Source organism: Pseudophryne corroboree, chromosome 4, assembly GCF_028390025.1.
Source record: "Pseudophryne corroboree isolate aPseCor3 chromosome 4, aPseCor3.hap2, whole genome shotgun sequence".
Classification (NCBI taxonomy): Eukaryota; Metazoa; Chordata; class Amphibia; order Anura; family Myobatrachidae; genus Pseudophryne; species Pseudophryne corroboree.
In genome coordinates this window covers 25,394,036-25,406,991 of record NC_086447.1, presented here as the reverse complement: position 1 = coordinate 25,406,991, position 12,956 = coordinate 25,394,036, and the positions used below count along the sequence as shown (strand labels likewise).

The 12,956-nt window shown below is 32.3% G+C and overlaps 12 non-coding genes across 12 annotated transcripts; all 12 read left to right on the top strand.

Annotated features, from left to right (window-relative positions):
- Positions 1 to 280: 280 nt before the first annotated feature.
- Positions 281 to 353, top strand: TRNAV-CAC (transfer RNA valine (anticodon CAC)). The gene has a single exon. It is a non-coding gene; the product is annotated as a tRNA-Val (tRNA).
- A 431-nt stretch (positions 354 to 784) lies between these two features.
- On the top strand, positions 785 to 857 carry TRNAV-AAC (transfer RNA valine (anticodon AAC)). Its single transcript has one exon. It is a non-coding gene; the product is annotated as a tRNA-Val (tRNA).
- Positions 858 to 1,506: 649 nt separating this feature from the next.
- Positions 1,507 to 1,579, top strand: TRNAV-AAC (transfer RNA valine (anticodon AAC)). The gene has a single exon. It is a non-coding gene; the product is annotated as a tRNA-Val (tRNA).
- Positions 1,580 to 2,447: 868 nt separating this feature from the next.
- Positions 2,448 to 2,520, top strand: TRNAV-CAC (transfer RNA valine (anticodon CAC)). The gene has a single exon. It is a non-coding gene; the product is annotated as a tRNA-Val (tRNA).
- A 639-nt stretch (positions 2,521 to 3,159) lies between these two features.
- TRNAV-AAC (transfer RNA valine (anticodon AAC)) lies at positions 3,160 to 3,232 on the top strand. The gene has a single exon. It is a non-coding gene; the product is annotated as a tRNA-Val (tRNA).
- Positions 3,233 to 4,100: 868 nt separating this feature from the next.
- Positions 4,101 to 4,173, top strand: TRNAV-CAC (transfer RNA valine (anticodon CAC)). Its single transcript has one exon. It is a non-coding gene; the product is annotated as a tRNA-Val (tRNA).
- A 2,525-nt stretch (positions 4,174 to 6,698) lies between these two features.
- On the top strand, positions 6,699 to 6,771 carry TRNAV-CAC (transfer RNA valine (anticodon CAC)). Its single transcript has one exon. It is a non-coding gene; the product is annotated as a tRNA-Val (tRNA).
- A 639-nt stretch (positions 6,772 to 7,410) lies between these two features.
- TRNAV-AAC (transfer RNA valine (anticodon AAC)) lies at positions 7,411 to 7,483 on the top strand. The gene has a single exon. It is a non-coding gene; the product is annotated as a tRNA-Val (tRNA).
- Positions 7,484 to 8,351: 868 nt separating this feature from the next.
- On the top strand, positions 8,352 to 8,424 carry TRNAV-CAC (transfer RNA valine (anticodon CAC)). Its single transcript has one exon. It is a non-coding gene; the product is annotated as a tRNA-Val (tRNA).
- Positions 8,425 to 10,949: 2,525 nt separating this feature from the next.
- Positions 10,950 to 11,022, top strand: TRNAV-CAC (transfer RNA valine (anticodon CAC)). The gene has a single exon. It is a non-coding gene; the product is annotated as a tRNA-Val (tRNA).
- Positions 11,023 to 11,661: 639 nt separating this feature from the next.
- Positions 11,662 to 11,734, top strand: TRNAV-AAC (transfer RNA valine (anticodon AAC)). The gene has a single exon. It is a non-coding gene; the product is annotated as a tRNA-Val (tRNA).
- An 868-nt stretch (positions 11,735 to 12,602) lies between these two features.
- Positions 12,603 to 12,675, top strand: TRNAV-CAC (transfer RNA valine (anticodon CAC)). Its single transcript has one exon. It is a non-coding gene; the product is annotated as a tRNA-Val (tRNA).
- Positions 12,676 to 12,956: the final 281 nt, after the last annotated feature.

Below are 12,956 nucleotides of genomic sequence, written 5' to 3'. Positions count from 1 at the left end.
AGAAAACGGTTTGCCAATGGTACTTCCCGACTCCATAGTGATGAGACCTTCAAAAGTCAGTTTCTGTATTGTAGTGGTTATCACATTCGCCTAAAACACAAAAGGTCCCCAGTTCGAAACTGGGCAGAAATATGCTGTTATTTTTAGAATTTTAAAACAAGGGATTTTTGCTTGAAATGCCAAATAAAAATGCAATCATATAAAAAGTTTATTTCAGAATGCCATAATGTATGTCAAAGATCATTTTTTATTGGATGGCGGGAGATGCTGTTTCCATGTAGTTTCTGTAGTGTAGTGGTTATCATGTTCGCCTCACATGCGAAAGGTTCCCAGTTCAAAACTGGGTAGGAACATCTTTTGTTACCTAAATACTTTGAATTCAACAATTTATATTTTGATAACTATCTACTGTTGCATTGCTCAATAAAAAAGCAAGCAAAAATCATATTGCAGAATATCAAAAGTCAATTTCCCTTCTACCATGCATATTGGATGGTGTTGCATTCATGAAGTACCTGTAGTGTAGAGTTATTCACTTTTACCCAATATGCATAAGGTCCCCCTTCAAAATTGGTCAGAAATACATTAAAAAAAAGATTTTTTTAGTAAATACAATGATCAGAATTGTTAATAAGTGAATGTGTCCTCTTGAAATGCAAAGTGGAAAAATAGCATCAAAATTATTAGAAAATAGGAAAAAAAGTTTAGAAAAAATTATATTTCTAAGAAAACCATGTGTCATTTGTACTTCCAGACTAGATAGTGAGGGGATCCACAAGAGTCAGTTTCTGTAGTGTAGTGGTTATCACGTTCGCCTAACACGCGAAAGGTCCCCAGTTCGAAACTGGGCATTAACAATATTTTAGCTTTAGAATTTTAAAACAATGGATTTTTGGGTAAAATGCTCAATACAATTACAATCAGATAAAAAGTTTATTTTAGCATGCAATACTGAATGTCAAAGATCATTTTTTATTGGATGGTGGTCGCAACTTTTTCATGTAGTATCTGTAGTGTAGTGATTTCATGTTTGCCTCACACGTGAAAGGTCCTCAGTTTGAATCTGGGCAGAAACATATTTTGTTACCTAAACACTTTGAATTCAATCATTTATATTTTGATAACTATCTACTGTTGCATTGCTCAATGAAAAAGCAAGCAAAAAATCATATTGCAGAATATCAAAAGTCAATTTCCCTTCTACCATGCATATTGGATTGTGTTGCATTCATGAAGTACCTGTAGTGTAGAGTTATTCACATTTACCCAATATGCATAAGGTCCCCCTTCAAAATTGATCAGAAATACATTAAAAAAAGATTTTTTTAGTAAATACAATGATCAGAATTGATAATAAGTGAATGTGTCCTCTTGAAATGCAAAGTGGAAAAATAGCGTCAAAATTATTAGAAAATAGGAAAAAAGTTTAGAAAAAATTATATTTCTAAGAAAACCATGTGTCATTTGTACTTCTAGACTAGATAGTGATGGGACTCACGAGAGTCAGTTTCTGTAGTGTAGTGGTTATCATGTTTGCCTAACATGCGAAAGATCCCAAGTTCGAAACTGGGCAGAAACAATATTTTAGCTTTAGAATTTTAAAACAATTAATTTTGGGGTAAAATGCTCAATAAAAATACAATCAGATATAAAATGTATTTTAGCATGCCATACTGAATGTCAAAGATCATTTTTTATTGGATGGTGGTCGCAAATTTATCATGTAGTATCTGTAGTGTAGTGATTTCATGTTTGCCTCACACGCGAAAGGTCCCCAGTTCGAAATTGGCAGGAACATATTTTGTTACCTAAACACTTTGAATTCAATAATTTATATTTTGATAACTATATACTGTTGCATTGCTCAATGAAAAAGCAAGCAAAAAATCATATTGCAGATTATCAAAAGTCAATTTCCCTTCTACCATGCACAATGGATGGTGTCGTATTCATGAGGTACCTGTAGTGTAGTATTATTCACATTTAGCCAATATGCATAAGGTTCCCCTTCAAAATTGGTCAGAAATACATTAAAAATAGATTTTTTTATTAAATACAATGATCAGAACTATTAATAAGTGAATGTGTCCTCTTGAAATGCAAAGTGGAAAAAATAGCATAGAAATTATTAGAAAATAGAAAAATAAGTTTAGAAAAAAAAATTCTAAGAAAACGGTTTGCCAATGGTACTTCCCGACTCCATAGTGATGAGCTCTTCAAAAGTCAGTTTCTGTATTGTAGTGGTTATCATATTCGCCTAAAACACAAAAGGTCCCCAGTTCGAAACTGGGCAGAAATATGCTGTTATCTTTAGAATTTTAAAACAAGGGATTTTTGCTTGAAATGCCAAATAAAAATGCAATCATATAAAAAGTTTATTTCAGAATGCCATAATCTATGTCAAAGATAATTTTTTATTGGATGGCGGGAGATGTTGTTTCCATGTAGTTCTTGTAGTGTAGTGGTTATCACGTTTGCCTCACACGCGAAAGGTCCCCAGTTCGAAACTGGGCAGAAACAATCTTTTAGCTGAAAACAATGGATTTTTGGGTAAAATGCTCAATAAAAATACAATCAGATAAAAAGTTTATTTTAGCATGCCATACTGAATGTCAAAGATCATTTTTTATTGGATGGTGGTCGCATCTTTTTCATGTAGTATCTGTAGTGTAGTGATTTCATGTTTGCCTCACACGTGAAAGGTCCTCAGTTTGAAACTGGGCAGAAACATATTTTGTTACCTAAACACTTTGAATTCAATCATTTATATTTTGATAACTATATACTGTTGCATTGCTCAATGTAAAAGCAAGCAAAAAATCATATTGCAGAATATCAAAAGTCAATTTCCCTTCTACCATGCATATTGGGTGGTGTTGCATTCATGAAGTACCTGTAGTGTAGAGTAATTCACATTTACCCAATATGCATAAGGTCCCCCTTCAAAATTGATCAGAAATACATTTAAAAAAAGATTTTTTTAGTAAATACAATGATCAGAATTGATAATAAGTGAATATGTCCTCTTGAAATGCAAAGTGGAAAAATAGCGTCAAAATTATTAGAAAATAGGAAAACAGTTTAGAAAAAATTATATTTCTAAGAAAACCATGTGTCATTTGTACTTCCAGACTAGATAGTGATGGGATCCACGAGTCAGTTTCTGTAGTGTAGTGGTTATCATGTTCGCCTAACACGCGAAAGGTCCCAAATTCGAAACTGGGCAGAAACAATCTTTTAGCTTTAGAATTTTAAAACAATGAATTTTTGGGTAAAATGCTCAATAAAAATACAATCAGATAAAAAGTTTATTTTAGCATGCCATACTGAATGTCAAAGATCATTTTTTATTGGATGGTGGTCGCAAATTTTTCATGTAGTATGTGTAGTGTAGTGATTTCATGTTTGCCTCAAATGCGAAAGGTCACCAGTTCGAAATTGGCAGGAACATATTTTGTTACCTAAACACTTTGAATTCAATAATTTATATTTTGATAACTATATACTGTTGCATTGCTCAATGAAAAAGAAAGCAAAAAATCATCTTGCAGAATATCAAAAGTCAATTTCCCTTCTACCATGCACATTGGATGGTGTCGCATTCATGAGGTACCTGTAGTGTAGTATTATTCACATTTAGCCAATATGCATAAGGTTCCCCTTCAAAATTGGTCAGAAATACATTAAAAATAGATTTTTTTATTAAATAAAATGATCAGAACTATTAATAAGTGAATGTGTCCTCTTGAAATGCAAAGTGGAAAAAATAGCATAGAAATTATTAGAAAATAGAAAAATAAGTTTAGAATTTTTTTTTCTAAGAAAACGGTTTGCCAATGGTACTTCCCGACTCGATAGTGATGAGCTCTTCAAAAGTCAGTTTCTGTATTGTAGTGGTTATCACATTTGCCTACAACACAAAAGGTCCCCAGTTCGAAACTGGGCAGAAATATGCTGTTATCTTTAGAATTTAAAAAAAAGGGATTTTTGGTTGAAATGCCAAATAAAAATGCAATCATATAAAAAGTTTATTTCAGAATGCCATAATGTATGTCAAAGATAATTTTTTATTGGATGGCGGGAGATGCTGTTTCCATGTAGTTCTTGTAGTGTAGTGGTTATCACGTTCGCCTCACACGCGAAAGGTCCCCAGTTTGAAACTGGGCAGAAACAATCTTTTAGCTTTAGAATTTTAAAACAATGGATTTTTGGGTAAAATGCTCAATAAAAATACAATCAGATGAAAAGTTTATTTTAGCATGCCATACTGAATGTCAAAGATCATTTTTTATTGGATGGTGGTCGCAACTTTTTCATGTAGTATCTGTAGTGTAGTGATTTCATGTTTGCCTCACACGTGAAAGGTCCTCAGTTTGAAACTGGGCAGAAACATATTTTGTTACCTAAACACTTTGAATTCAATCATTTATATTTTGATAACTATCTACTGTTGCATTGCTCAATGAAAAAGCAAGCAAAAAATCATATTGCAGAATATCAAGTCAATTTCCCTTCTACCATGCATATTGGATGGTGTTGCATTCATGAAGTACCTGTAGTGTAGAGTTATTCACATTTACCCAATATGCATAAGGTCCCCCTTCAAAATTGATCAGAAATACATTAAAAAAAGATTTTTTTAGTAAATACAATGATCAGAATTGATAATAAGTGAATATGTCCTCTTGAAATGCAAAGTGGAAAAATAGCGTCAAAATTATTAGAAAATAGGAAAAAAGTTTAGAAAAAATTATATTTCTAAGAAAACCATGTAATTTGTACTTCCAGACTAGATAGTGATGGGATCCACGAGAGTCAGTTTCTGTAGTGTTGTGGTTATCACGTTCGCCTAACACGCGAAAGATCCCAAATTCGAAACTGGGCAGAAACAATCTTTTAGCTTTAGAATTTTAAAACAATGAATTTTTGGGTAAAATGCTCAATAAAAATACAATCAGATAAAAGTTTATTTTAGCATGCCATACTGAATGTCAAAGATCATTTTTTATTGGATGGTGGTCGCAAATTTTTCATGTAGTATGTGTAGTGTAGTGATTTCATGTTTGCCTCACACGCGAAAGGTCCCCAGTTCGAAATTGGCAGGAACATATTTTGTTACCTAAACACTTTGAATTCAATGATTTATATTTTGATAACTATATACTGTTGCATTGCTCAATGAAAAAGCAAGCAAAAAATCATCTTGCAGAATATCAAAAGTCAATTTCCCTTCTACCATGCATATTGGATGGTGTCGCATGCATGAGGTACCTGTAGTGTAGTATTATTCACATTTAGCCAATATGCATAAGGTTCCCCTTCAAAATTGGTCAGAAATACATTAAAAATTGATTTTTTTATTAAATAAAATGATCAGAACTATTAATAAGTGAATGTGTCCTCTTGAAATGCAAAGTGGAAAAAATAGCATAGAAATTATTAGAAAATAGAAAAATAAGTTTAGAAAAAAAAATTCTAAGAAAACGGTTTGCCAATGGTACTTCCCGACTCGATAGTGATGAGATCTTCAAAAGTCAGTTTCTGTATTGTAGTGGTTATCACATTCGCCTAAAACACAAAAGGTCCCCAGTTCGAAACTGGGCAGAAATATGCTGTTATCTTTAGAATTTTAAAACAAGGGATTTTTGGTTGAAATGCCAAATAAAAATGCAATCATATAAAAAGTTTATTTCAGAATGCTATAATCTATGTCAAAGATCATTTTTTATCGGATGGCGGGAGATGCTGTTTCCATGTAGTTCTTGTATTGTAGTGGTTATCACGTTCGCCTAACACGCGAAAGGTCCCAAGTTTGAAACTGAGCAGAAACAATCTTTTAGCTTTAGAATTTTAAAACAATGAATTTTTGGGTAAAATGCTCAATAAAAATACAATCAGATAAAAGTTTATTTTAGCATGCCATACTGAATGTCAAAGATCATTTTTTATTGGATGGTGGTCGCAAAATTTTTCATGTAGTTTCTGTAGTGTAGTGATTTCATGTTTGCCTCACATGTGAAAGGTCACCAGTTTGAAATTGGCAGAAACATATTTTGTTACCTAAACACTTTGAATTCAATAATTTATATTTTGATAACTATATACTGTTGCATTGCTCAATGAAAAAGCAAGCAAAAATCATATTGCAGAATATCAAAAGTCAATTTCCCTTCTACCATGCATACTGTATGGTGTTGCATTCATGAGGTACCTGTAGTGTAGTAATATTCACATTTAGCCAATATGCATAAGGTTCCCCTTCAAAATTGGTCAGAAATACATTAAAAATAGATTGTTTTATTAAATAAAATGATCAGAACTATTAATTAATGAATGTGTCCTCTTGAAATGCAAAGTGGAAAAAATAGCATAGAAATTATTAGAAAATAGAAAAATAAGTTTAGAAAAAAAAATTCTAAGAAAACGGTTTCTCAATGGTACTTCCCGACTCCATAGTGATGAGACCTTCAAAAGTCAGTTTCTGTATTGTAGTGGTTATCATATTCGCCTAAAACACAAAAGGTCCCCAGTTCGAAACTGGGCAGAAATATGCTGTTATCTTTAGAATTTTAAAACAAGGGATTTTTGCTTGAAATGCCAAATAAAAATGCAATCATATAAAAAGTTTATTTCAGAATGCCATAATCTATGTCAAAGATAATTTTTTATTGGATGGCGGGAGATGTTGTTTCCATGTAGTTCTTGTAGTGTAGTGGTTATCACGTTTGCCTCACACGCGAAAGGTCCCCAGTTCGAAACTGGGCAGAAACAATCTTTTAGCTGAAAACAATGGATTTTTGGGTAAAATGCTCAATAAAAATACAATCAGATAAAAAGTTTATTTTAGCATGCCATACTGAATGTCAAAGATCATTTTTTATTGGATGGTGGTCGCATCTTTTTCATGTAGTATCTGTAGTGTAGTGATTTCATGTTTGCCTCACACGTGAAAGGTCCTCAGTTTGAAACTGGGCAGAAACATATTTTGTTACCTAAACACTTTGAATTCAATCATTTATATTTTGATAACTATATACTGTTGCATTGCTCAATGTAAAAGCAAGCAAAAAATCATATTGCAGAATATCAAAAGTCAATTTCCCTTCTACCATGCATATTGGGTGGTGTTGCATTCATGAAGTACCTGTAGTGTAGAGTTATTCACATTTACCCAATATGCATAAGGTCCCCCTTCAAAATTGATCAGAAATACATTTAAAAAAAGATTTTTTTAGTAAATACAATGATCAGAATTGATAATAAGTGAATATGTCCTCTTGAAATGCAAAGTGGAAAAATAGCGTCAAAATTATTAGAAAATAGGAAAACAGTTTAGAAAAAATTATATTTCTAAGAAAACCATGTGTCATTTGTACTTCCAGACTAGATAGTGATGGGATCCACGAGTCAGTTTCTGTAGTGTAGTGGTTATCATGTTCGCCTAACACGCGAAAGGTCCCAAATTCGAAACTGGGCAGAAACAATCTTTTAGCTTTAGAATTTTAAAACAATGAATTTTTGGGTAAAATGCTCAATAAAAATACAATCAGATAAAAAGTTTATTTTAGCATGCCATACTGAATGTCAAAGATCATTTTTTATTGGATGGTGGTCGCAAATTTTTCATGTAGTATGTGTAGTGTAGTGATTTCATGTTTGCCTCAAACGCGAAAGGTCACCAGTTCGAAATTGGCAGGAACATATTTTGTTACCTAAACACTTTGAATTCAATAATTTATATTTTGATAACTATATACTGTTGCATTGCTCAATGAAAAAGAAAGCAAAAAATCATCTTGCAGAATATCAAAAGTCAATTTCCCTTCTACCATGCACATTGGATGGTGTCGCATTCATGAGGTACCTGTAGTGTAGTATTATTCACATTTAGCCAATATGCATAAGGTTCCCCTTCAAAATTGGTCAGAAATACATTAAAAATAGATTTTTTTATTAAATAAAATGATCAGAACTATTAATAAGTGAATGTGTCCTCTTGAAATGCAAAGTGGAAAAAATAGCATAGAAATTATTAGAAAATAGAAAAATAAGTTTAGAATTTTTTTTTCTAAGAAAACGGTTTGCCAATGGTACTTCCCGACTCGATAGTGATGAGCTCTTCAAAAGTCAGTTTCTGTATTGTAGTGGTTATCACATTTGCCTACAACACAAAAGGTCCCCAGTTCGAAACTGGGCAGAAATATGCTGTTATCTTTAGAATTTAAAAAAAAGGGATTTTTGGTTGAAATGCCAAATAAAAATGCAATCATATAAAAAGTTTATTTCAGAATGCCATAATGTATGTCAAAGATAATTTTTTATTGGATGGCGGGAGATGCTGTTTCCATGTAGTTCTTGTAGTGTAGTGGTTATCACGTTCGCCTCACACGCGAAAGGTCCCCAGTTTGAAACTGGGCAGAAACAATCTTTTAGCTTTAGAATTTTAAAACAATGGATTTTTGGGTAAAATGCTCAATAAAAATACAATCAGATGAAAAGTTTATTTTAGCATGCCATACTGAATGTCAAAGATCATTTTTTATTGGATGGTGGTCGCAACTTTTTCATGTAGTATCTGTAGTGTAGTGATTTCATGTTTGCCTCACACGTGAAAGGTCCTCAGTTTGAAACTGGGCAGAAACATATTTTGTTACCTAAACACTTTGAATTCAATCATTTATATTTTGATAACTATCTACTGTTGCATTGCTCAATGAAAAAGCAAGCAAAAAATCATATTGCAGAATATCAAGTCAATTTCCCTTCTACCATGCATATTGGATGGTGTTGCATTCATGAAGTACCTGTAGTGTAGAGTTATTCACATTTACCCAATATGCATAAGGTCCCCCTTCAAAATTGATCAGAAATACATTAAAAAAAGATTTTTTTAGTAAATACAATGATCAGAATTGATAATAAGTGAATATGTCCTCTTGAAATGCAAAGTGGAAAAATAGCGTCAAAATTATTAGAAAATAGGAAAAAAGTTTAGAAAAAATTATATTTCTAAGAAAACCATGTAATTTGTACTTCCAGACTAGATAGTGATGGGATCCACGAGAGTCAGTTTCTGTAGTGTTGTGGTTATCACGTTCGCCTAACACGCGAAAGATCCCAAATTCGAAACTGGGCAGAAACAATCTTTTAGCTTTAGAATTTTAAAACAATGAATTTTTGGGTAAAATGCTCAATAAAAATACAATCAGATAAAAGTTTATTTTAGCATGCCATACTGAATGTCAAAGATCATTTTTTATTGGATGGTGGTCGCAAATTTTTCATGTAGTATGTGTAGTGTAGTGATTTCATGTTTGCCTCACACGCGAAAGGTCCCCAGTTCGAAATTGGCAGGAACATATTTTGTTACCTAAACACTTTGAATTCAATGATTTATATTTTGATAACTATATACTGTTGCATTGCTCAATGAAAAAGCAAGCAAAAAATCATCTTGCAGAATATCAAAAGTCAATTTCCCTTCTACCATGCATATTGGATGGTGTCGCATGCATGAGGTACCTGTAGTGTAGTATTATTCACATTTAGCCAATATGCATAAGGTTCCCCTTCAAAATTGGTCAGAAATACATTAAAAATTGATTTTTTTATTAAATAAAATGATCAGAACTATTAATAAGTGAATGTGTCCTCTTGAAATGCAAAGTGGAAAAAATAGCATAGAAATTATTAGAAAATAGAAAAATAAGTTTAGAAAAAAAAATTCTAAGAAAACGGTTTGCCAATGGTACTTCCCGACTCGATAGTGATGAGATCTTCAAAAGTCAGTTTCTGTATTGTAGTGGTTATCACATTCGCCTAAAACACAAAAGGTCCCCAGTTCGAAACTGGGCAGAAATATGCTGTTATCTTTAGAATTTTAAAACAAGGGATTTTTGGTTGAAATGCCAAATAAAAATGCAATCATATAAAAAGTTTATTTCAGAATGCTATAATCTATGTCAAAGATCATTTTTTATCGGATGGCGGGAGATGCTGTTTCCATGTAGTTCTTGTATTGTAGTGGTTATCACGTTCGCCTAACACGCGAAAGGTCCCAAGTTTGAAACTGAGCAGAAACAATCTTTTAGCTTTAGAATTTTAAAACAATGAATTTTTGGGTAAAATGCTCAATAAAAATACAATCAGATAAAAGTTTATTTTAGCATGCCATACTGAATGTCAAAGATCATTTTTTATTGGATGGTGGTCGCAAAATTTTTCATGTAGTTTCTGTAGTGTAGTGATTTCATGTTTGCCTCACATGTGAAAGGTCACCAGTTTGAAATTGGCAGAAACATATTTTGTTACCTAAACACTTTGAATTCAATAATTTATATTTTGATAACTATATACTGTTGCATTGCTCAATGAAAAAGCAAGCAAAAATCATATTGCAGAATATCAAAAGTCAATTTCCCTTCTACCATGCATACTGTATGGTGTTGCATTCATGAGGTACCTGTAGTGTAGTAATATTCACATTTAGCCAATATGCATAAGGTTCCCCTTCAAAATTGGTCAGAAATACATTAAAAATAGATTGTTTTATTAAATAAAATGATCAGAACTATTAATTAATGAATGTGTCCTCTTGAAATGCAAAGTGGAAAAAATAGCATAGAAATTATTAGAAAATAGAAAAATAAGTTTAGAAAAAAAAATTCTAAGAAAACGGTTTCTCAATGGTACTTCCCGACTCCATAGTGATGAGACCTTCAAAAGTCAGTTTCTGTATTGTAGTGGTTATCATATTCGCCTAAAACACAAAAGGTCCCCAGTTCGAAACTGGGCAGAAATATGCTGTTATCTTTAGAATTTTAAAACAAGGGATTTTTGCTTGAAATGCCAAATAAAAATGCAATCATATAAAAAGTTTATTTCAGAATGCCATAATCTATGTCAAAGATAATTTTTTATTGGATGGCGGGAGATGTTGTTTCCATGTAGTTCTTGTAGTGTAGTGGTTATCACGTTTGCCTCACACGCGAAAGGTCCCCAGTTCGAAACTGGGCAGAAACAATCTTTTAGCTGAAAACAATGGATTTTTGGGTAAAATGCTCAATAAAAATACAATCAGATAAAAAGTTTATTTTAGCATGCCATACTGAATGTCAAAGATCATTTTTTATTGGATGGTGGTCGCATCTTTTTCATGTAGTATCTGTAGTGTAGTGATTTCATGTTTGCCTCACACGTGAAAGGTCCTCAGTTTGAAACTGGGCAGAAACATATTTTGTTACCTAAACACTTTGAATTCAATCATTTATATTTTGATAACTATATACTGTTGCATTGCTCAATGTAAAAGCAAGCAAAAAATCATATTGCAGAATATCAAAAGTCAATTTCCCTTCTACCATGCATATTGGGTGGTGTTGCATTCATGAAGTACCTGTAGTGTAGAGTTATTCACATTTACCCAATATGCATAAGGTCCCCCTTCAAAATTGATCAGAAATACATTTAAAAAAAGATTTTTTTAGTAAATACAATGATCAGAATTGATAATAAGTGAATATGTCCTCTTGAAATGCAAAGTGGAAAAATAGCGTCAAAATTATTAGAAAATAGGAAAACAGTTTAGAAAAAATTATATTTCTAAGAAAACCATGTGTCATTTGTACTTCCAGACTAGATAGTGATGGGATCCACGAGTCAGTTTCTGTAGTGTAGTGGTTATCATGTTCGCCTAACACGCGAAAGGTCCCAAATTCGAAACTGGGCAGAAACAATCTTTTAGCTTTAGAATTTTAAAACAATGAATTTTTGGGTAAAATGCTCAATAAAAATACAATCAGATAAAAAGTTTATTTTAGCATGCCATACTGAATGTCAAAGATCATTTTTTATTGGATGGTGGTCGCAAATTTTTCATGTAGTATGTGTAGTGTAGTGATTTCATGTTTGCCTCAAACGCGAAAGGTCACCAGTTCGAAATTGGCAGGAACATATTTTGTTACCTAAACACTTTGAATTCAATAATTTATATTTTGATAACTATATACTGTTGCATTGCTCAATGAAAAAGAAAGCAAAAAATCATCTTGCAGAATATCAAAAGTCAATTTCCCTTCTACCATGCACATTGGATGGTGTCGCATTCATGAGGTACCTGTAGTGTAGTATTATTCACATTTAGCCAATATGCATAAGGTTCCCCTTCAAAATTGGTCAGAAATACATTAAAAATAGATTTTTTTATTAAATAAAATGATCAGAACTATTAATAAGTGAATGTGTCCTCTTGAAATGCAAAGTGGAAAAAATAGCATAGAAATTATTAGAAAATAGAAAAATAAGTTTAGAATTTTTTTTTCTAAGAAAACGGTTTGCCAATGGTACTTCCCGACTCGATAGTGATGAGCTCTTCAAAAGTCAGTTTCTGTATTGTAGTGGTTATCACATTTGCCTACAACACAAAAGGTCCCCAGTTCGAAACTGGGCAGAAATATGCTGTTATCTTTAGAATTTAAAAAAAAGGGATTTTTGGTTGAAATGCCAAATAAAAATGCAATCATATAAAAAGTTTATTTCAGAATGCCATAATGTATGTCAAAGATAATTTTTTATTGGATGGCGGGAGATGCTGTTTCCATGTAGTTCTTGTAGTGTAGTGGTTATCACGTTCGCCTCACACGCGAAAGGTCCCCAGTTTGAAACTGGGCAGAAACAATCTTTTAGCTTTAGAATTTTAAAACAATGGATTTTTGGGTAAAATGCTCAATAAAAATACAATCAGATGAAAAGTTTATTTTAGCATGCCATACTGAATGTCAAAGATCATTTTTTATTGGATGGTGGTCGCAACTTTTTCATGTAGTATCTGTAGTGTAGTGATTTCATGTTTGCCTCACACGTGAAAGGTCCTCAGTTTGAAACTGGGCAGAAACATATTTTGTTACCTAAACACTTTGAATTCAATCATTTATATTTTGATAACTATCTACTGTTGC